At 44.1% G+C, this 14,114-nt stretch overlaps 1 pseudogene; it reads right to left on the bottom strand.

The window, feature by feature from the left end:
• Positions 1–353: 353 nt before the first annotated feature.
• On the bottom strand, positions 354–6,952 carry LOC141974993 (olfactory receptor 52P1-like; annotated as a pseudogene).
• Between the last annotated feature and the right edge of the window lie 7,162 nt (positions 6,953–14,114).

Raw genomic sequence — 14,114 nt, 5'->3', positions numbered from 1 at the left:
CTGACCAAGAACCCTGTTCACAAAGGGGCTAATGGCAAGCCACCTTATTTTATAAAGCTGCACTATCTGCTGGTGGTGTGGAAATCACGAAAAGTCTGAGTGACAGTGAGTATAGGGATGCGGGCTGATGGGTGACACTGAAAGAGATCAGGTGATGTTAAGATAGAGAGAATTCATGAACACAAGGAGCAGTGCTTGGCGATAGAGTGATATGATGTTAGGTGTGAAGACATTCTCAGACTGAACTTCCACAATGCTGAGCTCAGCCAAAATGAAACAGAGCGTACTTGACTGATGAGGAGATAGCCTTCCTCCTCTTGTTATGCAGGTTTAAAGTCAGTGGCCCCCAGCGATCACCTTCTGCAGATGTACTTGACCACTTTGTCACGAAGCTCTTTGGTTTTGACCCCATAAATGATAGGATTGAGCATGGGGGGAATGAGGAGATAGAGGTTGGTCAAGATGATGTGAACATGGGGAGCGATGCTCTGACCAAACCGGTGTGTCAACTTGGAGAAGAGGGAGGGAGTATAAGACATCAGCATCACACAGATGTGGGCTGTACAGGTGTTGAGTGCTTTCTGGTGGGCTTTCTTGGTGGAGATTCTGAGGATGGCCCTGATGACGAGACCGTAGGACAGGGCAATGAGCATCAGGTCTAACCCGATAACTGTAACAGCTATCACCAAGCCATACATCTTGTTGACTGTGATGTCCCCTGTGGATATCTTCACCACAGCTATGTGCTCGCAGTACATGTGGGGGATAATGCGGTTGGTACAGAATGGTTGCCTCTTCAGGAGCAGGGGCATGGGCAGAATGAAGAGAACAACTCTTATCAAACCCACTAGCCCTAGCTTAGCTATTCGTGCATTGGTGAGGATGGTGGCGTATCTCAGAGGGTTACATATGGCAATGTAGCGATCGAAGGCCATTGTCACAAGGATAGATGAGTGCATAACAGAAACCACATGAAGGAAGAACATCTGGGTGAGGCAGCCATCCACAGTAATGCCTTTCAGATTGAACCAAAATATACACAGTGCCTTCGGTATGACAGAGCTAGACATGCTGATGTCTGTGAGCGCCAGCATGCAGAGCAGCAGGTACATCGGCTTGTGTAGGGTCTGCTCTTTCACTACAACAAACAGAACCACGAAATTTCCCAACAGGCTGATAATGTAGAACATAGACAAAGGGATGGAAATCAGGATATGGGCAGCTTCCAGGCCAGGGATGCCCATAAGGATGAATGTTGAAGGGTCAGAGCGGGTGAGGTTGAAAGATGCCATGAGGTGAGGTTGATGCATTGATTGGGCTTAGAAATGTTCGAGGTGTCTGCAAAGGGAGAGAAGCACAGCCATGGAGTAACACAGTTTATAACAAATAGTACGGTAAATATTTTATAGTTATTACCAATCTAGAAAGGGGGATGAGCAGTGAGGTGGCAACATTTACAGATGGCACCAGATTATTTAGGTCATAGTCAAGCCCAGAGAAGTCCTCAGAGAGAGCTAACCAAGCCAGGTGAATGGGCAACATGATGGCAGGTGAATTTCGATGTTAATAACTGCAACGTTTACGCCAATTTGAGGGGAAAACGTAAACCCCTCAAACACCTCACAAGATCCTAATTTAACTGTCTGAACTCAGGACAGGGACCTGGGCGTCATGGTACACAGCTCTGTGAAACCCTGCTCACAGTGCAAGCATGGACAGAAACTAAGCAAAACGTTGGGATCCAAGGAATCATGGAATCATAGGACAGGAAGGGACCTCTCGAGGTCATCAAGTGCAGTCCTCTGCACTCACGGCAGGACCAATCACCATCTAGACCATCCCTGATAGGAGTTTGTCTAACCTGCTCTTACAAATCTCCAATGATGGAGATTCCACAACATCCCTAGGCAATTTATTCCAGTGCCTAACCACCCTGACAGTTAGGAAGTTTTTCCTAATGTCCAAACCAACCTCCCTTGCTGCAATTTAAGCTCATTGCTTCTTGTCCTATCTTCAGAGGTTAAGAAAAAACAGTTTTTCTTCCTCCTTATAACAACCTTTTAGGTACTTGAAAACGGTTACCATCTCCCCTCTCAGTCTTCCCTTTTCCAGACTAAACAGACCCAATTCTTTCAATCTTCTCTCACAGGTCATGTTTTCCAGACCCCTAATCATCCTTGTTGCTCTTCTATGGAATCTCTCAAATTTGTCCATCTCTTTCCTGAAATGTGGTGCCCAGAAGTGGACTCAATACTCCAGCTGAGGCCTAATCAGCACGGAGTAGAGTGGAAGAATTAATTCTCGTGTCTTGCTTACAACACTCCTACTAATATATCCCAGAATAATGTTTGCTTTTTTGGCAACAGCGTTACACTGTTGACTCATATTTAACTTGTGGTCCATTATGACCCCTAGATTTTGTTCTGCAGTACTCCTTGATAGGCAGTCTTTTCCCATTCTGTGTGTGTGCATCTGATTGTTCCTTCCTAAGTGGAGTATTTTGCATTTGTCCTTATTGAATTTCATCCTGTTTACTTCAGACCATTTCTCCAGTTTGTCCAGATCATTTTGAATGTTCATCCTATCCTCCAAAGCACTTGCAACCTCTCCCAGCTTGGTATCATCTGCAAACTTTATAAGTGTACTCTCTATGCCATGATATAAATCATTGATGAAGATATTGAACAGAATTGGACCCAGAACTGATCCTGTGTAACCCCAGTCCTTGTGCCCTTCCAACCTGACTGTGACCCATTGATAACTACGTTCTCGGAACAGTTATCCAGCAAGTTATGCACCCACTTTATAGTAGCTCCATCAAGGTTGTATTTTCCTAGTTTGTTTATGAGAAGGTCATGTGAGACAGTGTCTAATGATTTACTGAAGTTAAGACAAACCATTTCTTCCATTTTCCCCCTATCTACAAGACTCATTACCCTGTCGAAGAAGGCTATTAGGTTGGTTTGACATGATTTGTTCTTTACAAATCCATGCTGACTATTGCTTATCACCTTATTATCTTCTAGATGTTTGCAAATGGATTCCTTAATTATTTGCTACACTATCTTTCCGGGCACAAAAGTTAGGCTGACTGGTCTGTAATTTCCTGGGTTGTCCTTATTTCTCTTTTTATAAATGGGCACTAAATGTGCTCTTTTCTTGTCTTCTGTGTGGGATGGGGACTCATATTGTAAATACAATGCCATGAGATCAGTCAGTCAATGTTTCACCCTCCTCTGGACTCCCCTCTCTCGTCCTGGGCACCCTCCTCACAGAGGATATTGCAGAACTACAGGGGTTCAGGGAAGGGCAAAGAGAATGATCAAGAGCCTAGGGAAACTATCAAACTGAGAGAGATTAATAAGACTGGGATTGTTGCCTTATAAAGGAGTTGAATAAGAGGGGACATGAGAAAAGTCTATAAAATACTGACTCGTACAGAGTACACTGAGAATGTGTTCCCCCATCTTATAATACAAGATCAAGAAGACATTCAATTAAACTGAAATGTGGCCAATTCAAAACTGATAATAAATAGTACTTTCTTCACTCAATGCCTAATTAGACTGAGGGACTCATTGTCACAAGAGGTAGTTGAGGCCATGAGCTAAGCAAGAATCAGGAAGGGTTTGGACATTTACATGGATAGTGGGACTATCCAGTTACAATAGTTACAGCCAAATAAATATTTTGGGAAGCCTATACACCCATGTGTTTCAGGGCACAAGCCAATGTCTAGCTGTTAGGCATTCGGGTGACACTCTCCCGATGGTCAGGTCATCCCCCCATCCACCCACTGCAGGGTTTCTTTCACCTTCTTCTGCAGCACCTGTGGCTGTCACTGTCAGAGAGAGGAAACTGGATTGGATGGACCATAGGTCTGATCTATGATGCAAGGCCCACTTTGGAAAGGAGCCAGATTTTCCCCATGGAAAGAGACATTATCATGCTGGGCTATGACTTTTTGTTCAACAGAGTTGGCATGAAGGGCACAGGCATCTTGGTATTTATTGCTACAGGCCTGCACCTCTGTTACTTCCCGTGTTTCTTTGGGTGAGCCACTTTCTTGCAGGTACCCAGCTTTGTCTGAGACATAAGTGTGATACTGAATATATCAGGAGTGCCCTGTAACCCCCATATTTCTCATTGATAGATAATCATGATATTGCGTATATAGCAGGCTATGTGAGGTATCAGGGAAAGATTATGATTTGCTGAAAGTCATTGTTCTGTCTAAATATGAAGCATTAGTGCATATGAAGTTATTAGAGTGCATTTGATGGTTGTCACTTAATCATGCTGTGAGCTGGGAATCAGCAGCTCCACAGAGAGAACAGCACGAAAAAGTAAACAAAGCCTGGGCAGGTGTCAAACAATCATCAACATCCATTGTCCAGCAATTGAGCTACAATGCAATGACTGGCTTGCACAAGGTCATATCACAGGAATTACTCAACCTTGCCTGGCAACACAACAGTGCCCAGCAGACATGCCTGGACTTGTGTTCTCCAGGGACTAAGGGTATAGAACAGAACACAATGGCCCCACATTTGACCTTTTCTCCTTTCCCCATGTAGCCTACAGGGCTAACCTGCTTGCTTGCCTATAGAGATATAATTTCCTACAGATTTCTTATTTCCTTATGGTTTTGATTATTTGTTTTATTATAAAAAGTTATAACAGGTTTATAGTAAAGTAGTTTGGCTGTAACATAAAGGACTTAAAGGCCACATCCTGTATGTTGCACTAAGGCAAAGTTATCATATACAAGTCTGGGACCATTCACCCAGATAGCAAAGTTGGCTCACCTATGTTCAGGACTGGTCACCTAGATAGATGGTGATGAGCTAAAGCATAAGGTCCACATATGATGTGTTAAAGCAAGGTAGCATAGGGACCTTCCTAAGTTCTTACCCTTTTAAACTTAACAGGTACACCACAGCTTGGAAAAAAACAAAATAACCAGTTAAGACCAGAATGAAATGACCGGTTAGGAGAGAAATAACAAATGTGATACCTAATCACAAAGGGGCCATGGTAATGAATTGACGCATATGATAATAAGTTGAGGTCAATGATATACTGACCTATAGGAAATAGACACTGCCGCGTTAGTAAGGTGAGGGAATACAAATGACGAAAAAGGGAAAAAAAAACCCTATTGAATATGCATCAAACATAACAATGTCAGTGTAACATGTTACAAAAGTGGCATCCCCGCCTCGGGGCTGCAGAAGAAGGAGCTGTAATCCTGGGGAGGTGCCAGAATGATGGCCACCTGAGAGGATGGGGAAGCTGACGAGGAAGATGATGGATAACACTTCAGGGTGTTCTACAAGGGATGCTGTGAGTATGTGGAAGTGCAGATGTACGTTCTCTATCTATCTTGTTAAGTTGGGGTGTTTGTGACTGTGCTACATATATTAATAAACCATATTTGTAAATATACAAGAGTTCCTATCGTGTGAGTGTGACAACTGTGCACATCGGGGTTCCTAACTATAAAATAATTTGAATAATGCGGGGCCTGATCTGGGCACAAGAACCTGTCAACACTCCAAGTGATAACTGGAGATTCTTTAGTGGTCTATATAATTAATACTCAAGGTAAAGATCAGGCAACACCCCCTCCCTCCCTACCTGTGTGGCAAACAAAAAGGACACTCAGAAGACTGAAGACTCCAATGGAGGAGACTGGCCTAGGTTTCAAGGGTTAAACCTGTGTACTATGAACTGCAACTTCCGGTGGGATGAGAGAAACTGCTTAATCTAGATGTTCCCAAGTCTAACAGCGTTGAGAGTTTGGGCTGCATGCTTATTGTCATCAGATGTTCGGCTGTGTGTGTGTGTGAGTGTGTGTCTGGCCAGAGGAAAAATCCTCTCACCTGTAAAGGGTTAAGAAGCTAAAGGGAACCTCGCTGGCACCTGACCAAAATGACCAATGAGGAGACAAGATACTTTCAAAAGCTGGGAGGAGGGAGAGAAACAAAGGGTCTGTGTGTCTGTCTATATGCTGCCTTTGCCGGGGATAGGCCAGGAATGGAGTCTTAGAACTTTTAGTAAGTAATCTAGCTAGGTACGTGTTAGATTATGATTTCTTTAAATGGCTGAGAAAAGAATTGTGCTGAATAGAATAACTATTTCTGTCTCTGTATCTTTTTTGTAACTTAAGTTTTTGCCTAGAGGGATTCTCTATGTTTTGAATCTAATTAACCTGTAAGGTATCTACTATCCTGATTTTACAGAGGGGATTTCTTTACTTCTATTTACTCCTATTTCTATTAAAAGTCTTCTTGTAAGAAAACTGAATGCTTTTTCATTGTTCTCCGATCCAAGGGTTTGGGTCTGTGGTCACCTATGCAAATTGGTGAGGCTTTTTATCCAACATTTCCCAGGAAAGGGGGGGGGGTGCAAGTGTTGGGAGGATTGTTCATTGTTCTTAAGATCCAAGGGTCTGGGTCTGTAGTCACCTAGGCAAATTGGTGAGGCTTTTTACCAAGCCTTGTTGAGGAAGTGGGGTGCAAGGTTTTGGGAAGTATTTGGGGGGAAAGACGTTTCCAGTCAGCTCTTCCCCAGTAACCAGTATTTGTTTGGTGGTGGTAGCGGCCAATCCAAGGACAAAGGGTGGAATATTTTGTACCTTGGGGAACTTTTTGACCTAAACTGGTAAAGATAAGCTTAGGAGGTTTTCATGCAGGTCCCCACATCTGTACCCTAGCGTTCAGAGTCGGGAGGAACCTTGACAGGGGCCTGAAGGAATAATTAGCTAAACATGAGTTCCCAGTGTGACCCTGCAGCCAAAAGAGCCAATGTGATTTTGGGATGATAACCAGGGGAATCTCAAAGACAGGTGGAGAAGTTATTTTACCTCTTTATTTCGCTCTGGTGTGACTGCTGCTGGAAGCCTGTGTCCAGTTCTGGTGTCCAGGATTAAAGATGGCTGTTGATACATTCAAGAGGGTTCAGAGAAGAGTCACAAGAATTATTAAAATATCAAAAAACCTGCCTTATAGTGATAGACTCAAGGAGCTCAATCTATTTAGTTTAACAAAGGTGGCTAAGGGGTGACCTGACAATAGTCTCTAAGTACCTACATGGGGAACAACTAGTTAACTACAGGCTTTCCAGTCTGGCATACACAGATGTAGCATGATACAATTCTGACTGGAAATAAGGCATACATTTTTAAAATGGTGAGAGTAATTAAACATTGGAACAATTTACCAAGGGTGATGGCAGATTCTCCATCACTGAGAAGTTTTAAACTATGGATGGATATTTCTGTAAAAGATCTGCCCTAGGAATAATTTTAGGAAAATTCTCCAGCCTGTGCTCTACAGAAAGTCAGACTAGATGATCACAATGATCCCTTCTGGCCTTGGAATCTAAAAACGTGTCCCCAGGAGTCAGCTGGAGGCATTTTGCTTTCAGGGTTGTGCCTGAGCTTACTGAAATCATTTTTCTGTTCATGGCCATGGTAAATGTAGCCCTATGGTGACAAAGTCTCAAGTGAGGGTGGCAACTTGAAAACGTTACATTACGTGTGTATTTCATGAAGCTGAGGAATCCCATGAGGCACTGCATGGATGAACATTTTAGGTGAGAAAAATAATAACTTGAGCCCATAAAATCTCCACACTGACGAATGTACAACCGTTCCTGTGAATGGCTAATAGCTAACAAACAATTGCAGAGAGTCCTGGGTTTATTTCAGAGTAACAGCCTTGTTAGTCTGTATTGGCAAAAAGAAAAGGAGTACTTGTGGCACCTTAGAGACTAACCAATTTATTTGAGCATAAGCTTTCGTGAGCTACAGCTCACTTCATCGGATGCATACTGTGGAAAGTATAGAAGATCTTTTTATACACACAAAGCATGAAAAAATGGGTGTTTACCACTACAAAAGGTTTTCTCTCCCCCCACTCCACTCTCCTGCTGGTAATAGCTTATCTAAAGTGATCACTCTCCTTACAATGTGTATGATAATCAAGGTGGGCCATTTGCAGCACAAATCCAGGGTTTAACAAGAACGTCTGAGGGGGCTAGGGGGTAGGAAAAAACAAGGGGAAATAGGTTACCTTGCATAATGACTTAGCCACTCCAAGTCTCTATTCAAGCCTAAGTTAATTGTATCCAATTTGCAAATTAATTCCAACTCAACAGTCTCTCGCTGGAGTCTGGTTTTGAAGTTTTTTTGTTGCAGAATTGCAACTTTCATGTCTGTAATCGCGTGACCAGAGAGATTGAAGTGTTCTCCGATTGGTTTATGAATGTTATAATTCTTGACATCTGATTTGTGTCCATTTATTCTTTTACGTAGAGACTGTCCAGTTTGACCAATGTACATGGCAGAGGGGCATTGCTGGCACATGATGGCATAGATCACATTGGTAGATGTGCAGGAGAACGAGCCTCTGATAGTGTGGCTGATGTGATTAGGCCCTATGATGGTGTCCCCTGAATAGATATGTGGGCACAGTTGGCAACGGGCTTTGTTGCAAGGATAGGTTCCTGGGTTAGTGGCTCTGTTGTGTGGTATGTGATTGCTGGTGAGTATTTGCTTCAGGTTGGGGGGCTGTCTGTAGGCAAGGACTGGCCTGTCTCCCAAGATTTGTGAGAGTGTTGGGTCATCCTTCAGGATAGGTTGTAGATCCTTAATAATGCGTTGGAGGGGTTTTAGTTGGGGGCTGAAGGTGACGGCTAGTGACATTCTGTTATTTTCTTTGTTAGGCCTGTCCTGTAGTAGGTGACTTCTGGGAACTCTTCTGGCCCTGTCAATCTGTTTCTTCACTTCCGCAGGTGGGTATTGAAGTTGTAAGAATGCTTGATAGAGATCTTGTAGGTGATTGTCTATGTCTGAGGGGTTGGAGCAAATGCGGTTGTATCGCAGAGCTTGGCTGTAGACAATGGATCGTGTGGTGTGGTCAGGGTGAAAGCTGGAGGCATGTAGGTAGGAATAGCGGTCAGTAGGTTTCCGGTATAGGGTGGTGTTTATGTGACCATTGTTTATTAGCACTGTAGTGTCCAGGAAGTGGATATCTTGTGTGGACTGGACCAGGCTGAGGTTGATGGTGGGATGGAAATTGTTGAAATCATGGTGGAATTCCTCAAGGGCTTCTTTTCCATGGGTCTAGATGATGAAGATGTCATCAATATAGCGCAAGTAGAGTAGGGGCGTTAGGGGACGAGAGCTGAGGAAGCGTTGTTCTAAGTCAGCCATAAAAATGTTGTGTGTGTGGGGCGGGGGGTAGAGAAAACCTGGATTTGTGCTGGAAATGGCCCAACTTGATTATCATACACATTGTAAGGAGAGTGATCACTTTAGATAAGCTATTACCAGCAGGAGAGTGGGGTGGGGGGGGAGAAAACCTTTTGTAGTGGTAAACACCCATTTTTTCATGCTTTGTGTGTATAAAAAGATCTTCTATGCTTTCCACAGTATGCATCCGATGAAGTGAGCTGTAGCTCATGAAAGCTTATGCTCAAATAAATTGGTTAGTCTCTAAGGTGCCACAAGTACTGGGTTTATTGTCTGTGTCCCACTGTTTCAGGCAGCTGCCGCTGGCTCCTGCACATGGCAGCTGTATTGATCTCAGACCTCACATGTGTCAGGGTTGCCTGCTTCCATTATATAAAGTGGATACTTCTCAGCTTGTGCGTTGTTCCTGTGTAGCTGTCCGCCAAGCTGCACACAGTGTGTATGGGTGTAACAAGAGCAGCACCATGGGTGCCTTTGCATTTGTCTCTCTGTGAAATTACTGTACAGTGAGACACAGTCACTGATTACCACCGACCAAGGGAGCAGGTGTGCCAGGAGGCACCTCACTTCCTGCAGAGGAAGAGCTGTGGAGAGCGTGGGGTGGTTCGGAGGTTGTGGGAGCCAGGGATGACTGGGAGCATGGAGAAGACACTGGCGACTGTAGTGGGAAGAGAGCCTACCATATATGGACAATGAAGTTGGCGATCAGCTAGAAACCATTGCCAGTTAAGTTAAACTTGGCTACTGTGTAAAAGCAACTGGGTTATTGCTGGGTTACTGTATTATTGTTGTACTGTATTATTGATGTACATCTTTTACAATGTGCATAACATTGCCAAACTATTTAACCAACACACTGGTAAAAATCAAGAAATGAATGGCAACAACGAACATGAAGGCTTGGAAAAAACAAATTGGTAAAAAAATTAAGTTACACAGTAGTTGAAAATTGGGTCAACAAATTCCCCGATAGTACCAGTCACACTTGGACTTGTGGCACATTGGAGACTAACAAATTTATTTGATCATAAGCTTTCGTGAGCTACAGCTCACTTCATCAGATGCATGCAGTGGAAAATACAGTGGGGAGATTTATATACACAGAGAACATGAAACAATGGGTGTTACCATACACACTGTAAGGAGAGTGATCAGGTAAGGTGAGCTAATACCAGCAGGAGAGCGACAGGGAAAAAACCTTTTGTAGTGATAATCAAGGTGGGCCATTTCCAGCAGTTGACAAGAACGTCTGACGGTGGCCCACCTTGATTATCACGACAAAAGGTTCCCCCCTCCCCGCTCTCCTGCTGGTAATAGCTGATAATAAAGAACGTCTGACATTCTTGTCAACTGCTGGAAATGGCCCACCTTGATTATCACTACAAAAGGTTTTTTCCCCCCTGCTTTCCTACTGGTAATAGCTCACCTTACCTGATCACTCTCCTTACAGTGTGTATGGTAACACCCATTGTTTCATGTTCTCTGTGTATATAAATCTCCCCACTGTATTTTCCACTGCATGCATCCAATGAAGTGAGCTGTAGGTCACGAAAGCTTATGCTCAAATAAATTGGTTAGTCTCTAAGGTGCCACAAGTACTCCTGTTCTTTTTGTGGATACAGACTAACACGGCTGCTACTCTGAAACTACATCTGAAGTAAGGCACATGTTATTCAAAACAATCTTGTTCAGTGTCTGGCTACCAATATTAAATACTGACCCCTCTCCCGCCCTGAAATATTTTTTTATCCTGACTGTTCTGAAATTTTAAGCCTGGGAGTTTGAGATCTGAGCAAGTCCCCTGCCAGTTCTTCTTTGTTCCAAATGAGCTTACACCATCTTAGAGGCCAGGGGATGACTCCAGTTTCAGTCACCGGAGGCTCATGGTTGGTGAACACAGGCCATTTATTTAAGTCCCTACTTGTGGAGTTAGGGTGAAATGCTGGTGAAGTTAGGAGTTTTGCCACTGATCTCAGTGGGACCAAGATTTCACCTAACAGGGCAGTGAAGTTGCTGAACTGGAAAACTGGAGAGAACCAGAAAACCAGACAGCCCAAAAAAAGGAAGCTACTGAGACAGATAGAAGAACACAGGAAGAGACAAGGAAGTGACCTTAAAAACAAATATTTGTCTTAATTATTTCCAATACCTTTGTAGTTCCAATTTTACCAGGTAAATCCCTTGGTGTTTCTGACAATATTAAAGAGTTCAAGTTGCTGTGCTGGTGAATTCCTGCCTAGCTGGTTTTTGACTTGTACCTGGAACCCTTCCTGAGCCCTTAGCACTAACTTTATTGCAGAAACAGGCAACTCACCGCAATCCCACTCAACGGAGAGACGAAATCTCCTTACCTCAACAGGAAGGCAGAGCCCTGAGAATCAGCGTATGAATCTCACATGTCTGACCCTCAGGGTGCTGGACAGTGACCTTTATGATTCCTCTGTAGAGTCCCTGCAGACTCTAGGTTGGCCAGGACTCCTAGACAATTCTCTTGTCTCCATGAGCCTTGGGAAGAGCAGAAAAGAGACCCTGGAGAACTTCAGCCTGAGAGCCTCCCCCGGGAGTGAAGATATTATTTGCCAATAACAGTGGCTGGGATTGTGAGAGCAAACAGAGTCTTGCAGAGTTGATAGAGTTGTCCAGCACTACTGAAACCAGAGAGAGAAAAGGAAGAGCAAAAGTTTAGATGTAATAATTTATCTATCAGCATTTCCATTCGGCTGCCCATCGTCATAGAACCTGACCATCCCCTCCTCCTTGCAGCTGACGTGCTCTGTGCTGAATCCCTGAAAACACAACATGCAATGGAAAGGCTCTCGCACATCCTTGTTTCAAACACAGAGTAATAGACACTCCCATTTGATAGCCTCTGTCTGACAGAGGGCAGCACAGATTGCTCCTGATCAGTCATAAACCCTCATCGTGCAATATCATGTCATGGGGAGGAGCAGCTTCCTGAGGGCCCCCCCCCCCCAGTGATCAGCATGTGCCCTGAGGCTTGTGGACTGCTAGAGTCACTGACAGGCTACAATTAGAATAGGGAGGGTGGAGGGAGATGTTCAGACACATTCGGTGGGACTCAGGTTATTCAAGGCACAAAGGCAGTAGGCACCAATTATAATCTTGTCCTGCACAACATCCTCTGGCAAAGAGTTCCACGGGATAGGTCCAAAGAGTCCGTCACTGGCTATTAGCCAGGATGGGCAGGGAGTCCAGTTGTGGCAGGTGCTGATCTCAGGTTTTAGGCACCACAAGCAGTGTTCCACCAGTCTTGGGCTATCACCTGGTGCCAGGCCCGTGGTAGATATTTCTGTTCATGAAAGCAACACCAGAGTGTCTTTTCATGACATCCATATAATCAAGGATGGTGGCCTTAACTCTGCTGTAATCAAGACTGGTATTAGACTCGCTTGGGCCTAGGTCTGAAGCTAAGAAGTGGTCCCATTGCCCGGGGCCGAACCCTGAGCACTGTTGTCCAGGGCTGAAGCCCCAAACACCTGACATTGCCAGTCACCATCTCCCCCAAACACTCCTCCATACCCCCTACGAAGGTGCTACCCATAGTTTGAAAACCTCTGCTTTAGTGTGATTTATTTTGACGTTTAGAAATTAAATTATGGTGATACTTGCATTACAATACCCACAGTGACTTAAAAGATATGATGTAATTTAACTTTGTGACACACCCCTCTGATGTGGGGCCCCAGGCAATTGCCCTATTTGCTACCCCCTAAAGCTGGTCCTGGGGCCAATCCTTTCCAGCCATCAGGTTGTGCCCCTGGTTGGTGGTCTGGGCTGGTCTAGTCAGGTGGGGAGCTAACAAGACATCCCAATGCTGCCACCACCTGATCATTGTAAGGAATGCCAAAATTAGGTTGAATTTATTTAAGTCGACCTTTAGAGTCTGATTTTATAAAGTTGAAGTTGCGTGTCCACATTATGCATATTAAGTCAGTGGAGGGCTTTTTCACTACCATGGCTAGCATTGAACATCCTTCTGGGATGTATTAGCAGGAGTACTGTAAGCAAGACATGAAAAGTAATTCTTCCCTTCTACTCCGCGCTGATTAGGCCTCAATTCGAGTATTGTGTCCAGTTCTGGGTGCCACATTTCAGGAAAGATGTGGACAAATTGCAGAAAGTCCAGAGAAGAACAACAACAATGATTAAAGATTTAGAAAACATGACCTCTGAGGGAAGGTTAAAAAATTGTTTTTTTTTTTAATCTCGAAAAGAGAAGACTGAGCTTTCAAGTATGTAAAAGGTTGTTATAAGGAGAAGGAAGAAAAACAGTGTGCCCTTGTTGCCAAGAAGTCCAATGGCATTTTGGGATGTATAAGTAGGGGCATCGCCAGCAGATCGAGGGACGTGATCATTCCCCTCTATTCGACATTGGTGAGGCCTCATCTGGAGTACTGTGTTCAGTTTTGGGCCCCACACTACAAGAAGGATGTGGAAAAATTGGAGCGAGTCCAGCGAAGGGCAACAAAAATGATTAGGGGTCTGGAACACATGACTTATGAGGAGAGGCTGAGGGAACTGGGATTGTTTAGTCTGCAGAAGAGAAGAATGAGGGGGGATTTGATAGCTGCTTTCAACTACCTGAGAGGTGGTTCCAAAGAGGATGGTTCTAGACTATTCTCAGTGATAGAAGATGACAGAACAAGGAGTAATGGTCTCAAGTTGCAGTGGGGGAGGTTTAGGTTGGATATTAGAAAAACCTTTTTCACTAGGAGGGTGGTGAAACACTGGAATGCGTTACCTAGGGAGGTGGTAGAATCTCCTTCCTTGGAAGTTTTTAAGGTCAGGCTTGACAAAGCCCTGGCTGGGATGATTTACTTGGAGCAGGGGGTTG

The sequence above is a fragment of the Natator depressus genome, chromosome 1 (assembly GCF_965152275.1).
Source record: "Natator depressus isolate rNatDep1 chromosome 1, rNatDep2.hap1, whole genome shotgun sequence".
Classification (NCBI taxonomy): domain Eukaryota; kingdom Metazoa; phylum Chordata; order Testudines; family Cheloniidae; genus Natator; species Natator depressus.
Note: the sequence above shows the minus strand (reverse complement) of the source record. Positions and strands in the feature narration are given on the sequence as shown.